The sequence below is a fragment of the Spermophilus citellus genome (assembly GCF_964194105.1).
Source record: "Spermophilus citellus genome assembly, chromosome: 9".
In the NCBI taxonomy this organism is placed as follows: Eukaryota; Metazoa; Chordata; class Mammalia; order Rodentia; family Sciuridae; genus Spermophilus; species Spermophilus citellus.
In genome coordinates, this window is record NC_138191.1 from 61,726,183 (window position 1) to 61,743,004 (window position 16,822).

At 40.1% G+C, this 16,822-nt stretch overlaps 1 protein-coding gene across 7 annotated transcripts in view; it reads right to left on the reverse strand.

The window, feature by feature from the left end:
* Nucleotides 1-13,425, reverse strand: part of LRRC8B (leucine rich repeat containing 8 VRAC subunit B) — a 70,489-nt gene extending 57,064 nt beyond the window's left edge. For all 7 annotated transcript variants that reach the window (XM_081305061.1, XM_081305060.1, XM_081305055.1 and 4 more), the window contains exon 1: nt 13,223-13,425. The gene's annotated coding sequence lies outside the window, so the exon portion shown is untranslated. The remainder of the gene's footprint in view (nt 1-13,222) is intronic.
* Nucleotides 13,426-16,822: the final 3,397 nt, after the last annotated feature.

Here is a 16,822-nt window from a genome sequence, read left to right on the forward strand (position 1 = left end):
AATAAATATCAATGTTTAGAAGAAGTAGACTTGCTAGAATTCTGAGATTTTAAAATTAGAAGTATTTTACTAGAAAATCTTGAAGATGCAAATTAAAATCTTTGAATAGCAGCTACTTTGGGAAATCATGTTCTAATTCCACAGTGTGGATGATTACTACTTAACAATTTGAGTTATTTTGTAGTAGGAAGAGTTGAGACATCTTTAGGAAGTCTGGTTGGAAAGATAAGTTGCTACAATGAATATTTTCCTGACAGTGACTAAGTTTATCTCCAAGTTGTATCAAATGTCTCCAGAGGAAACTGCTGGGTAGGGAGGATTTTTGATTCACTCTAAGACAATCACTGCCTCTGTAGAAAGAGGGACAACACTTTTCCCATCTCTTGTCATTCTGCTATTTGTACAAAGACCTTGAAAGTCATAGCATTCCCTATCCTATTCCTTAAAACCATGGAGTGCCAAGTTTCAGCCATGAGGAAAGAGAAGTATCCCCACTTCCAGATCTCCATTTCTTGGCATTTTTCTTTCTTGCCATCAGCCTGATATTTTGTTTATATTTTAGTAAATGAGAAAAGAGCCACCCAAACCATCCCGCACTTGGGGGAGTTTTACTCTACATAAAATGATGCACATCCCAGGCCATTCAGACTGCTACAGAAAAATGTCATAAACGGGGTAGTCTGTAAACAACAAATGTTCATTTCTCACAGTTCTAGAACCTGGGAAGTCCATGTCAAAGCCCTGGCATATTTGGTGTCTGGTGAGGGCTCACTCCTTACAGTAATTCCTCACTGTTTCTTCACATGGAGGAAGGGGCAAACAAGCTCCTTTGGATCTTGCTATGATTCGGAAATCATCTGGGTGCTCCCCTAAGGCCCCCATGGTAAAGGCTTGGTCCACAGGGTGGCAGTATTGGGAAGTGGTGGAACCATGAAGAGGTATGGCCTGGTGGAGACCATTAGGTCACTGGGGGTGTGAAGTAGATCTTATGCCACCCTTTGGTAGTTTAGTAGAAAGCCTGGCTCCTTCTGCCTCCAGGCTAGAGTTGTGATCCTTTCTTTGTACATGTTCCACCATCCAAAATGGAGCCAAAGCCTGGGCTATGTTGTGTGGACTTTCAGCCATCAAAACAATGTGCTAAACAAACCTCTTTTCTTTAGGAAAATTCCTGTTTCAGGCATTATGTTATAGTGATAGAAAACTGGCTAATGCAAGCCTTTGTTTTATATGGCACCAGTATCATTCATGAGGACTCCACCCTCAAGAGCCAGTCACTTCCCAAGGCCTCACCTCTCAACACTATCGCCTTAGGGGTTAGGTTCCCACACATAAATCTTGAGAAGGACACCGACATTCAGGCTATAACAGAACATAAGAAATAGGAGATGCTTTAGAGACTATAATTGTTTTAACTTCTGTCTAACAAAGGTCAAATTCACCGACCCCCAATCTTTACAGAATGTAATGCTTTAGCTACTTACAGATTTTAATGAACAAAGCAGTGGAAAACTCTCTGGAAATCTTAGGTCCTTGATTTAGCCACTAAATAGTCATGACACTGTAAACAATTTTTACTTTGCCTTTCGCAACCTTAATATCTTCTCAGTAAAAAGAAATGACAGAACTAGAACAGAGGCATGAATGTGGAGAGGGTTTCTAAGGATGAATTCAAGGCATGTTAAAACTGTATGCACGTGATTACATGTACATTCTGGAAAAGATCCTCAAGGATACCTAATAGAAATACTTAAAAATCCATCTACTCTGTCGGATCTCTTCCACATAACTCCAGCATACCATGACTTGAATCAACTTATCCGACCCAAAGTCTTACAGTCAGAATCAGGTGAGCATCACATGAAGGACTTCTCACAAATGTCCCCCAGGAATGCTGTCCCTGGCCACCCAGCTAATTCCTACCACTAAACCACTCTCCAGTCCTTCACGCTGCTTTATTTTTCTTCATACCATCTATTATATGACATTATCCCTTGCATTTGCTTATTGCATAGCTTCCCTCCTCTAGGATATTCAGTGCATGAACAAAGGATTTTTTCTCTTCTTGATCATTGGATTTAGTCCTAGTACCTGATGATGCCTGGTACATATTAAGTGTTCAAAAACAAAAACTATTGAATAATTTTAAAAAAAAATTATATATATATATATATATATATATATATATATATATATATATATAAAACTTTAAATATATATATACATAAACACATCAGAACAAAGACTCAAATATGATTATTTTTCTTTTTAAAAAAATCTGGGTTCTGCTATGAGCCACACTTTCTACTAGGCATTTTACAAGTATATCTGTTTCACTTCATTTTCATATTATTTTTCAGTCAAGTTTCCCAGTTGAGAGCCTTTTATAAAATAATACATCTGTGAAAAGGCATCAGGCACTATATTGTAGAAAAAGCTGCTTTATCTAGTTTTGAATACCAGATCTGCCACTAAGTGTGAGGTTTGCTAAGCAAAGCTACATGTCCCCTATGGAACATGGTTTCCACATTTGTATCATAGGGGTATAACACATGCTCCATGTACTACAAGTTATTATGAGCATAAATGTGAGAAACAAAAAACTTGAGTGTGTTAGAAGTGACACGATGTAATAGAGGATATAGTGTAGGTTCCTGTTAAGTGTTTCAGGAAAGACTTGCTATAAGCTGTTGAGAGAAAGCAAAAGAGTAGGGACAGTTGCACCATGTCCTCTCATGGAGGGCCATAGCCTCCAGAAACCCTTGGAGTAACTGGGAGGTTTCCAAAGAAAGGCTTTCCACTCAACAGGACAACAACCAGGTTAATTGCAAACTATGCTCAACTCCTCTCAGATTGCATTTTTCCACCAAGAAAAATAAATGTCTTGTCTAACCTGGAGCCAAATATTTTTACATGTTACAATTTATAGACTCCTTTTGGGAAGAAATTAACATTCTTGATAAAATCTTAAGCATTTTTTCCAATAGGATTAATAATTGTTCTTAAAAACCAGTTATCTGATAATCCAGCTATCAGTTAAGAGTTTGTTGATTTTTTTTGGGGGGGAGGGGGTACCAGGGATTGAACTCAGGGTACTCAACCTCTAAGCCACATCCCCACCCCTATTTTATATTTTATTTAGAGACAGAGTCTCATTGAGTTGCTTAGTGCCTCAACGTTGCTGAGGCTGGCTTTGAACTTGTGATTCTCCTGTCTCAGCCTCCCAAGCCACTGAGATTACAGGTGTGCACCACCACATGTTTGATGATCTTTAACTGAAGTTCTTTTTCTCTAACAGTGAGTATCAAAAATATGTACAGTATAATTTCTGACTATTCTAGGAGAGTTTGTACATGTGTTCTTAAAATGGATGATGGTGATAAATCACTTTGTTATCCATTGTGTATACTGAAAAGAGTTATGTAATCTAACCATGCTTTTCCCCTACTGAATGTCCCTGCCTACCAAAAGGAAATACTTAAATTGACATATATGGGGGGACATTTTACCTTTTAGAGTTGATAGCTAGGTTGAGAAGTGTTTTTTTTTTTTTTTTTTTAGCATTCAAATGAGCAATCTTTAAATGAGAGTAAGAGATTTGGAGGTATATTGTAGTAGGAAAATGTACTACAATGGAACATGCTTTCAAATCATCAACTAACTCTTGTCTAACAGCATCTCCTTCAAAATACCTGATGCATGGTCTTCCTTTTTCCCCTTTCAAATTCATTCTTTTCCCACATTACAAAAGGGCAAACCCTCACTTCTCAGTAGTTGGTTTGTAGTGCACTGTCTTGTGGGGAGTACAAATTTCAAGCCACCAAGCAAAGAGTCATTTTGAAAGACCCATAGGGTCATAAATGTTGAGAAAGTGAAAGACTTCCATGACAGAGAAGCAAATTCTTTCAGGACTGAGAAGAAAAGTTTCTATTTCTTTCCTTAGAGCAACAATGAAGGAGGACCTAATCAAGTCATCAGTCAGTAGAACACTGAAAACCATTTTTCTGATCAGTCACTAGATTGATTTCATTGTGGTTTAAATGTGAAGTTTCCCCCAAAAGCTCATGTGCTGAAGTCTTAGTTCTCAAGCAGCAATGTTCGGAGGTGGAGATTTAGGGAAGTGATCATGAGAGCTCTGACCTCATGGATTGATTCATCCATTGAGGGATTCATGGCTGAATGGACTATTGGAGGGTGGTGGAAACTGCAGAGGTGGGGTCTAGTTGGAAGGAGTCAGGTTCTTGGGGGTGTGCCGTTAGGAATTATATCTTGTCCCTGGCACCATTCTCTTTGCTTCTCAGCTGCCTTGACGTGAGCAGCTTTCCCCCACCATGCCCTTCTGCAGTGATGTTCTGCCGTACCTCATGCTCAAATCTCCTTTAAGTTGTTTTTCTCAGGTATTCTGTCATAGCAATAAAGCTGACTAATAGCATATGATCAGGAGTTTAAACTATAGAGTTGAATTTCACTGTTTTCTTCCCTAAACTTATTTATGAGGCAAGATTTCTTAAGCACTCCAGTTTTTTTTAAGCATTTGTTTATGAAGTCTATCTTATTCTCACAACCAATATTTACCTATGCATAAATAAACTATGTTTAACTCCCTATAACTCTCATTCAAATGATGCTTTTCCAGTAAAATTTCACCTATGAGTAATAAGCATAAACATTTTTAACATACTTGTTGTTATGGTCAGCTGTATACTAGTAAATCATAGTGCAATCCAAAATAAATTTTATTTACTATTTAGGGCTTTATTGTCACAAGCACTTAAAAAAATTAACTCTGTGCATATGTGTATGTGTGTGACAAGAGTATAAAAAGATACTCAAGAGAAAATTTTCAAACAAAAGAATCATATATTGGATTAAGTTTTGAAGATGATGAGGAATAAATTAGTTCTATGAACAAAAAGAACTATATAAATCTGCTGAGTTTTGTAGAAAAGCTTGTTGTGTCTTTTACATAGATGATGATAAGTAGCAAATCATTTTGACATTTAATTTAGTTTCCATTGGGTTCATTTAAGAGTTTTTTTTAAATCAATATTTATATTATCAGAAATGTCACCATTTACAAATATTTAAACTAATGATGAAAAACTTTAGCTATTAACTTAGAAAATTAGTATAGCACACAGCTTTTCACAATTCTTTAAAGGGTACTCAAAGGAAAATGGAGGTACTGTAAGCCAAGAAATAACCATCTAAAATTCTGACTTCTAATGGAAAGACAAAGACACAAATTATTTCAGAAAAGTGCAAAAGTTGCCCCAAGCATCCCTTCCAAGTTGCTAAATCTGGAACTCTGAGCCCAGTAAATGTTCAAGAAACACTATCTCACTGATGAAGTATTTTGGCCATTCATCTGATACCTATTAACAGCAGGTATAATATATCTTATTAATTCTAACCTTCCAGGGGATATTCTTTCAAGTCTTGGTCAAATAGGAGTCAAAAGTATTTATTGAAATAAAGCCCTGGAGTGGGTAATATATATGCTGAATTTCATTCCTAATTCTCTCTAGATATCCACTTATTGCATGTCCATAGTACATTAGGTCTGAAGCCCAGTCCAGGAAGCCCAGCAGATGAACAAAATATATTCTTTATCTTGAAGGAACACTCAGGAGGAAATGGAGGTGTTCTCTGGCATAGGCTCAAGGATTGGGAAACATGGCTCAAGGCAGCACAGAGGCAAGAGTGAAGGGCTCTCGGGAAGGACAGGCAGAAGGCAGAGTCAGAAATGGACTTTCAGAAGAAGGACGTTTGAACTCAGTCTTGTAAGATGGGCACAGCTTTGTCAAGAAGATCCCAGATAAAGAAAGGAATACAACCAGGGAGTGAAGCCATTTGGCTACCTAGAACCTTTTCCCTTGTACTGCAAATAGTTCAGGATGGCTCAGTATGGGGCTATAACTGTATCCATGGTATATGCACTGGGGATGAAGAAATGACAGAGTAGCAAAAGGTGAAAGCAAGGAGTTACTGAAGCCATATGGAGACTTTATTAAATGATATACTGCTGCACTTGGACTTGCTCCTTGTAGCAAAGGACATCATCTCAAAGCATGACATTAGGATGAGATTTGCCTTTTAGGGATTACTGCAGTGTGGACAACAAATTTATGGTTGGAGGAAGGAAGATAGGTAAGACTACAAACTACACTATCAGCTAAAAGACAATTATTCAATCTCCTAGAAAAGCCTCAGGCAGCAAAAAAGAGGCTGGGTGGTGAAGGGAGGACCTGAGGGATGTGTCTCTAGACTCATTAGTTACCAGTAAGTTAAGCAGGGGTATAGAAGAGAAGAGGTGAGGAGAAGCCCAGGAAGAGCTAGTTCTAGGTTTCTCTGGGTTAGATAGTTGAGTAAATAGAATTGCTATTTGCAAAAATATAGCACACCTCCAGGAGAACAGCAAATTATCAGGAAAGAATGAGACAGCTCTCTTTCTCAAATGTTTCTACTTGGTGTATCAAAACAAGTATTTGTATATAAAGTTTGCCAGTATAGCACAAATACATTGTAAGAGAATTCAATTATTCCTGAATTATGTAGCTCTTTCCACAGTATGATACTGCAAAGTTATATATTAGATACACTCATTTTAAAGGTGGCTCCAAACATTATGAAATGCTTCCTTTGGAACAGTGGGTCCCCTGCCTGGGGGCAGGCTCATCTCACGTCTTAGTTCATTTTAAGCCACATTCCCAATTTATTTGGTGAAGTGGATGGCACAGGTATTAACATCCTCATTTTATGCCCTGTGAGGTAAAATTACTTGCACCCTATTACATGCAGTAGTTTGTAAGCCCACGGCAGAGCAGGTCAACAAAAGGGACCAAGTCTTTTTTTTCTTGGAACTTATCTGCTGGTGGAGGTGAAGGGAAATGAACATTGAAAACAAACCAACCTTACACCCAGGTGTGAGAGATTGATGAGGACAGGGGAAGGTGTGGTTACATTACCTAAGGTAGCCGGGAAAGGGACAGCTAAGATCACATTTGAGTAGGCACTTCATCAAGGTGAAGGAAGTAGTAGGCACATACATAAGAGAAGAGCTTTCCAGGCATAGGGAACTGCATCTGAGAAGTTCCCAGGTAGGAGCAAGCTCGATGTACCACTGGGGAAAATTCCAAATACTGGGACAAATGCAGAGCAAGAAGTCCAAGGTACAAGGGCATTCCTGGGAGAGTGAATGTGAGAGACTTCTGGCATCTTAGGGCTGCACTGGCACAGCCTGAGTTCCCTTCGGGTAAACTGCAAAACCAACCATTGTGCACAACATGGTGCCTTTGAGAAACTGCATGATGACTCACATTTGGAAGACAAGTCACAGCTCAGTTGAGGACTGCCTATTTTGGTATTGAAATGGGGCCAGGAACAAACTCATTTAGTTTTGCCTAGAGAGATAAACTTTAAAAATCTTTAGATGAACAGAATTCATCTTAAATGCATCCACTCTGATCAAGAATTAACCTGCAGTCTGAGGGCTGATGGCTCTGTCCCAAAGGTTCAGTCACGCCATACCACCATTGGTGGGAGACATGGAAGAAGAGCTTCCTCCAAGGCTGTTAGAGGGATTTAGAGATGCCACACTCACCCCACAGCCTCCCCCATTAGCTCAGCTGGACAGAGCAAGGGGAAATGACACCCCCTGCCAATGGTACTCCTGTGCCAAGCTGACTTCCTATTTACACAAACCAAAAAGTTATAGAGGGATGGGGTGTTAGGGCTCCTCATTGGCTTTGAGAAAGGCCATCCTAGGCATAGTAGTCCAGCTGACCCTTTGAAAACATTGCCCATACCTCCCACCCTGGGGTCATTTTCCATTGCTGCTTTATGAGCTACCTATTCTTCTGCAAACTGTCTCTTTTAACAGTTTTTCCCCATTTGGCTACATGGCTTCAAAATAAATTTGTGAACGGTGATGCAGATCAACTACTTGATTCTCTCAGTGTGGCACAAACAACACTATAACAGAACTAAATCATTCCTGAGTTATATAGCCCTTTTCACAGTATCACATTGCAAAATTATATATTATATATACTTATTTTAAAGGTGACTCCAAACATTATGATTGCCTCCTTTGGAATAGTGCTGTAAACCTGCAGGCCCCTGCCTGGGGGTAGCTCATCTCATGTCTAAGTTCCTTTTAAACCACAAAACTCCTCATTTAGTTACTGCAGTCACTGGCCAATATTTTGTTCCTTAAGTCACCATTTCCATATGCTTTAACAGCACTTGTATGTCTCCTTCCTAACAACTTTCACAGTGGCAACTTTCGTGTGTATGCAGTGATAAATTCTCCTGTCTCTCTCAATATCTTGCAGCCTCCATAAGGGTAGTGATCACATATTCTTGCCTACTGTTGCATCTCTAGAATTTAGCATAATGTCTGACACATAGTCAGTGCTTAATAAATAACTGCTAAAAATACTATGAAACATACTCAATAGTGGTAATGGTTAGTGTCTGGATATATTAGCCAAAAAATCATTCAAATTAAAGATGAGGAAGGTGAAAGCTTGGCTATTCTTGTTTTTATCAAAAGGTACAGAACAATTTTGCTACTATTGGGGTCATAAACGGATTTTGGAGACAATTCTAAAAAGTTTGACTAGAAAGTCAAGTACATTCATTTGACTATGCACAAAAATGATCAATTTTAAAATGTAATTAAAAAAATAAGAGTTGATTTTTTTAAAGTTTCACACAGGTTAGGCCAAATAAAAAAGGAAAAGCAACCATTTCTCTTATCAGGCATGGTATTAAGCACTCTACATCCATTTTCCCCCCATTTAATCCCATTCCAGTTCACAGATAAAGAGATTGAGAATGCACAATGAGTAAGTGACAGAGCCAGGATTTGCATCTAGGTCTGTTTTATTTCACAAGACATGCTTTTAATCTGAGCCATGTTTTTAAGCTAAGAAATAAATGCTAACAGGGAGTGATAATATGTTATTACCTGTCTCTCAAACACCCCCTCTCTGCCTCCCATGACAAGGTACAACCCTGTAGTCTGGAATCATCACCATTTGGGGAAAATGCCCAAATATTTAAAAAGGATTTGAATGTCAATGATGTTTCAGCAGGAAAACAAGATAATTTATGAAAAATCAATAGGAGAAATGTGAACTAGTATTTTGTGTTTGTTAGTTTTTTGTTGCTGAGACCAAAATACCTGACATGATCAACTCAGAGAAGGAAACATTTATTTGGGGCTCACACTTTCAGAGGTTCAGTCTGTGATTAGCAGATTCCTTGCCCTAGGCCTGAGGTGGAGCAGAACATCATGGCAGAAGTGTATGGTGGAGGAAAGCTGCTTAGCTCATGGTAGTTAGGAAGCAGATAGAGCAAGAAAGGAGCCAGGGACAAGATATAGTGCAAAGGCATCCCTCACCCACATGACCCACTTCCTCCAGCCATGCTCCATCTGCATTCAGTTGCCTCCCAGTAGTTCATTCAAACTACTTATCTATCAAATGGAATAACTCAGTGATGAGACTATATCTCCCATAACCTAAATCAATCCACTCTGAACATTATTGTATTGTCTAATTCATGAATCTTTTGGGTACCTCAAGTCAAGAAAAGAGAGATTTTGAATAACTGTGGTGTTTGAATACCCCCAAATTCATTTTATCCTAAGCTTGTGACCTCCACACCATGCTTTTAGCTAGGAATAAGACTAAAGAGTAAAGGACAATATTTCCCAGACTCTGATTCAGGAAGTGAGATTAGGCATTAGGTACTAGACAATGAGATATAACAAGAATATGATGGTTTCTAGGAAATTTCCTTAAGAGACCATAGGTTTTTGCCTTTTCCCTCTTCTCCACTTTCTTATTTCCTTCTTCTACTATTGAGAACTTGGATGTGATGGCTAAAACTTCATCTTGGATCATGAGGTTGGGGCTCATCTTATAACAAAAGATCTAATAAAAGAGAATACAGAGCTAGGATCCATCTCTAGATCATCTGTTTATAACTTTTACTTTTAATGAAAAAGAAACACACATCACTTGGTTTAAACCATTGTTCTTTGTGGTCTTGGTAAATGGTAGTTAAAGTTAACTAATCCAGCAACTAACCCAAAGTGAGGACAGTTCTAATGCAAACCCATCAGTTTGCAAAGTTCAAGCCCTTAGGTAAAAGCCTGAAGAACTCCTGGTTCTAAATTAGAATAGTTTATTTATTTATTTTTTAAAGTATTTTGAAATGCTGAAAATAATTTGACAGAAGAAAATAAAGAAAGTTTGAATATGCTCTCAATTTTGCATATGTGAGAAAGAATCCAAAGGAACATGCTACTTGGCCTTAAAGAATTTGGTCTCCATCAGAGATGCTTAGAGGAAGCTCTCAGTCCCCTGCATGGAGCTGGAAACAGAATAAAAAGAGAAGCTGTGCACTGGCAGTTTCCATTAAAGTCCTACTGCAGAAGAGTGGGCATTGCAGAAGGAAGCTGTGCAAGAACACAAGATGAGACAGACAAGAAGACTTACAAAGGACTCTGAAATTGAAGAAGCAGGAGATGAAGTTCAAATATACACAGCCTGGAAAGGGACAAGCAGAGTCATGTGACCCATATCAAAGATATGCTAAAGGCCAAAAAGGCAAAAAGGAAAGGTCAAGGTTGAAGCCCTGACAACTCATTTTTTATTCATTTCCTTTACTCTGTTCACAATAGCATTGAAGGAGTAAATTTAAATTGTGTTGCAATTGAGTAGAATCCTAAATGAAAGGAAGTCATAGAACAGGGAGTTTATTATTACCCTTTTTTTGATCATTCTCAGTGAACGGCAGTGATAAAAATTTAGGAGAAAGATTCAGTGATTGGAGTTAGGCCTAATTTTATTAAAGCTCAATCTTAATGATCCAAAAACGAAGAATAGACTATCAGGTCTACCAAAGGCATTATTTTACACCCCAGCTAAAACTAAGTCACAATAAAGCCATGTAGGAAGTTTAGAGAATAGAGATAAGAAAATAAAAATGAAAGAAGGCAATAGCAATAAAGGAAGTCAGCAACATGAAAACAGACATGACACAAATTAGAAGGCATTTTATAAGTGGCTAAATTAATTCTCCACTGTGCTTTGGTTTCCAAAAATTCCTTTTCTCCTTTTGGGTAGGCACAAGTCGAAGTTGTTTGCTGGTACCTCCAGTGCTCTGGAAGTGGGTACAGCAGTGAGGGACATTATACTGAAGGCAATGCAAACCATTCCACCAACTGGGGAGTAACATGACATAATCGGAATGTATTAATTTTTAATAACATCACTGGATATAAAAGAAGCTGGGGTGGAGAAATAACAATAAAATTTGAAAATTCAAATTGAAAGAGACTAAATGAAAATCAGGCACTGGATTAAATAGGCTATTTTTTTGTATGGTTTGTAGAGAAAAGAGGAACATACATATTTGAAATTTTTAAAAACTTGCTTATATGTAAAACTGGTTAAAGTCAGCATCTTCTAAATTTTAAAATATTTTCCCCTTCAACTTCAGAAAGCAAAACACAAAATGACAAATCTCAGGCCCCTACCAGAAAATACCAAAATAGATCAGTCTAAAAAACTCTGGACAACCTAGTATTCTTTTAAAGTTGTATTCATCAGGGCCTTTTATTTTCATTGATGTTGCTGTTTTCATACTATAGATTATAGTAAACTTAATTCTAACACACCTTTTTTTTTTCTTTGAAAAGTGGGTATTAAGAAAAGTGCTACAACTCAACTGTGCACCCAATGACAGATTTATCCACTCCACTCCCTGAATGAAGGGCCCTCTTTTAAGCTTAGAGCAGTATCAGACATGTTAGAGCTTATAATCTTAAATCATACAGGCCTAATTACCTGGGGGATTAACTGTCATTTACATTCTCTTCAAGAGTGGAGCTGCTGACTAGGAAAGCCAGGGGCCAAGGAAAGTCACCTTGACATCCACAACTCTGACCATTTGGGGGTTCTCAGGAGGAGTAACCTGTGCACAGATGGGTACTAGACTCGTTAATTAATTATACTGTTCTTTTCTGTATTTTATCTGTACACCTAGACTTAGGAGACAACAGTCTGGTAAAGGCACATGCCACTTAATTATTAGTAGTAGAAGCCATAGACAGTTGAAGCGCTGGGACTGGACCCAGGGCCTTGCCCACGCTAAGCTGGTGCTCTACCACTGAGCTACACTCTCAGCTTCTAATTCTTTTCAATACAAGCTGAACAAATAACCTATTTTAAATTGATTACATGTTTACAATTTAAAATGTTTTATGCAAATATGTTTACAGTAGAGGTTTTATGTATGTATGTGTGTGTGTGTGTGTGTGTGCGCGCGCGCGCGCGCGCGCACATTGTTTTAGGCAGGATGGATTATTCAAGAAAAAACAAAAACACAATGGTTTTTGTTTTTAAATTTAGGTTTGTCCTTTTGAGAGGGTGGGGGACAGGCGGTGGAGTATTGAGAGAGAGCCTTTCTGACACAGAGAAAAGTCTTTCACAAATGACATCTGATTAAGGGCAACCTATGGACTTTGGGAAGTCAGTTGAGGACGCAGATTAATGAGCCAACTCGCAGCCTCCTCCCTTCTGCCCTCTCAGCACCTGCTCAACTACAGCTCAGGAGAAAGAAACTCTGAACCTCTCTCTTAATGGGCATCAGTTGCCCCCTACTCCTTCAAACGGAAGAACCACGAATATCACCAAATTACAGACGAATACCAAGTACCCAAGAGCATAAAATGTTTGCCAACAAGCAGCGCCAAGGCAGGGGCAAGTGAAAACAACCAAATATAGACCCCTTGAGGGAGTTTCACTCATCTGGGGAGAGACCCCAGCCTGAGAAAGCAGAACCTTTTCCCCGGGCGCCCCGACGACTCACACACAGGTGCAGAGCCCAAGTGCTGGGGCAGAGAGGGGATCGACTTGGCGCGGCTGCCCACTCCTCCTGCCCCAAGAGACCCCAGCATCCAGGAGAGGTCCTTTCAGGAGTAATGCTCCCCTCTCTCTCAAAGGCAAGGGAGCAGTGAAGCCCCCACTCATCTCTCTGGCCGCGCCACCTGCCCATAGCCTCGCTTGCAGGTGAGGCTTGGACAGGTAACCGCACCTGCTCAGCCAACCCCACCTGCTGCGTCCCCTTACCCTGCCCTCCTCCGCCTTCACCACCTGGGTCGACTCGGCTCCTCCTTAACCAGCCCGGGTGTCACGCTCCGACCTACCTGCGCGACTCCAGCCCCGGGCGCCGGCGCTCTCCGCAGCGTGCGCCCCGCGCCTCTCCGGGCGCGCCCGGGGCGGCCTGCGCCCGCACTTTCCCGGCTGCCCGGGGCTGCGGACTCAGCGGGAAGCCCCGGCGCTGCCCGGCTCGCCGCCTCCGACCGGCTCCATTGTGACGCGTCGCGTTCCGCCGGCCAATAGGCGCGCGGAGGCGCGAACCGCTGACTAAGTTCGCGGGCGGAGGAGGAGGGGACGGGGCGGAGGCTGGGAGAAGGCAGGGTGGAGGCGGCGGCCGCGGCGGTGGCAGTGGCAGCGGCGGCGGAGAAGAAGGAGGAGGAAGAGGCTGCGGCCGCTTGGGTAGCCGCTCCTGCTGCAAATTTTTCAGCTGCCTGAGCCTGAGTGTTTGCCCTGCTTTGGGACTGCGGGGGCCGGTGACTCACCCTAGCTGCTGGAAACAAAGCGCAGCTGCCATCTCCTCAAGCGCGCCATGTGGCGGCCCCGGCCCCCTCACCCAGCCTCGGGTCCGCAGGCAGCAGGGAACAGCCACATGTTTGGCTGCAGAGCTGGAAAGATCGGGGCTGTAGAGGCTTGGAGGGAGAGGGGCTTAGGGCTGTCCCCTAGGCGCGCCTAGCAACTCTGGTAGTACACCTTGTGTAGGGCCCCGCCTTCTCACGTGTAGGTCTAGGAGTAACTTGTTATTTATATAACGCTTGTTGGGCCCTGGGGGAAAGGTTGGGTGCAGCTAGTTGCAAGCCTCGGTCTTAACTCACAGAAGTCCCTTGATGGTTCTTGGTTCCCTGCCGGCTTGGAAAGGTTGCAGGGCAGAGCGCTTGGTAGAGAAAGTTTCCACTTGTACCAAACTAAGAGGCTAAATTAAGTTAGATTCTGGGCCTCAGGTATCAGTTACCTCTTTCCAATGTCCTTTCTTGAGGATGAGGAGGGGACAACATGGTAGAGGGACCATCCCTATACTCATAAACAGTATTTTACTGCTTATCAACTGCAGGTCCAACCTATCTAGGGCCCTACCTACTTCTTTACAGTGTGGTGACCTTCAATTTGAAGAATAACCATGTACCTTTAAAATTTTGGATTTAATATTTTTATCTCAACCACTCCTTACTCTATTCTCCTTCTACTCCTTTTAACCCAGACTCCGCCCAGACTGATTTCCAGTATAATGATTCAATAAGACAAGATTTATATCTGTTAGTTGCTATGGTGATCACATTACTATTTAAAAAAGAAAATGTACAAGGATCTCCCAAAGAAAAAAATTGAAAAAAAAAATACAGCATTGGGACCATCTGATCAGTTTGTCTAAATGGAATAAGAAGATGCTCTACTGAGTTATCTGAGACTGAATTGCATCCCATAGAGATGAACTACAATTTGAATCATTTTGAAAGGTAATAAGAAAGCTGTCTTTGTATTGCTTCTCTGTTCTTTCCTTGTCCACTCTATTCTAGGTTAGCAGCTGTCTTTTTCCTGAATCTTGGAGGAAACCCTGAAAGAACATTCCTTCATTTGGTCACTCAAGTTTTTATGGAGTTGTGTATATGAAAGACTGTATACACAGATCTTTCAGTCTAATTTAGATTTGGGCGTGATCCTCAAACTGTTTGCCACCTGGAGAAAGAAAAATATATGTACTTATAGTTATTAAACCAGGGAAAAATTGCCATAAGAGATACAGATTGTAAAACTGTATCATTTGAACTTGAAAACATCAAATTCTGCAACTGTATCTTTGAATGGTAAAGGACTAAACATAAATGGATAATCCTCTTACAGATCCATAAACAGATAATCCATCCTTCTATCAGAGCAATATAATTACTTATGTGAGTTAAATAGTGACTTAGCTTATTTGGAGTCCGTCCCTTCATCTATACAATAAGAGGTTATAAACTACATGATGTGTTCTAATGATGATATGAATAAAAAGTGACTACTATGCTTGCTAATCCAAGTTATTATTAGCTGGAAGTTAAAGTGGCAGAGTTCATTCAAATTGTATTAGCTCTGGGTAAACCTCAGATATGTAGCTTTTATTTTATTTTATTTTTTTAAAGAGAGAGTGAGAGAGGAGAGAGAGAGAGAGAGAGAATTTTTTAATATTTATTTATTTTTTTAGTTCTCGGCGGACACAACATCTCTGTTGGTATGTGGTGATAAGGATCGAACCCGGGCTGCACGCATGCCAGGCGAGCGCACTACCGCTTGAGCCACATCCCCAGCCCAGCTTTTATTTTTTTTTAAATATTTTTTAGTTGTAGATAAACACAATATCTTTATTTTTATGTGGTGCTGAGGATCGAACCCAGTGTCTCATGTGTGCTAGGCAAGCGCTCTACCACTGAGCCACAACACCAGCCCCAGAAACGTAGCTTTTAAATGTGATTTCATTATTTTATTCTAGTTTTCATTAACAAAATTACTTTCCATAATGACACCATTTATTACTGACACTGCAGATAGGATTTATGAATTTGTGATGTTCCATTCAGGCATACCCTTCTGAAATTTGAGCATCAAATCGATGTTTCTCTTGTTTTTTTTTAATTTTATGATATGTTTATAAGCTTCTGCTTGTATTACAGTGAAAAGAATAACCTCAAACTTTTAAAAATACAATGCATATAATATGAGTCCATAAAGAAAGCATATTTGGCAACCCAGGGTAGATTTTGTAATGAGAATGTAATTGTTTGACTGTTTGACTTCTTATGCCTATTCCCAAGTTTCCCATTACATTGTAATCTCTTTGAAAATAGAATCTGTGGAACCTTGGAATATATTCAGTCTTTACAAGAATATCTGAAATTCTCTGAGGGACTATGATCAATTTATTTTGGTAAACAAAAATCCCAAAAGACTCAGTTGCTATTTCCACAGCCAAGTTTGTCCAAGTCTAAAATAGTGATTTAAATTAGTGATTAAAAATTGCACCATGGATACGAAGCCCTTATTATGTGCCTAGTGGGTGGTAGACAGCATGGGCAGTACTCAGGGAGCTAAAACTTGGTCCCTGACCTTGATATCCTACAACCTAGATGAGCACAGAAAACAAGTGCTTCTTGTGGTCAATGAGACAGAGCAGTGAGAAAGGGAGTAGCAAGAGAGAACCTCATGAAGGAAGGGAAACTAAGTTTTGGGGGAAGAGAAGGTTTGAGAAGTAACTCATCCTGTACTTTGCCGAAGACATTGTCTTCAAATGACAATGGACCTTTAGGGATTTTTTTTTTTTTTTTTTTTGCATGCTGAGAATCTGAAGAAGAAATGAAAATAAAATTACTCTGCTTTCTTCAGTATCTCAAGAATAGTTGGTAGGGTTTTTACTTTCACGTGATAAATGAGAGGAGTAGAAACAACTAATGCCCTCAGTTCCCCTGTACAATGACACCAGCAAAGTCACCAGTGATAGAAATGTAATGATTACTGCATTTGTAATTTTGTAGCTGAATTCTATGATCCACAGAAGTGATCACATAACTCCTGGGATTGGCAAGTCTCTCCTGGGTGGATTCCCTAGAAAAAAAGAAAAAGTCTTTGAGTGATATCAGTATTAAGCTATGCTGCATGTGGCTGCCCTGATAAGAGTT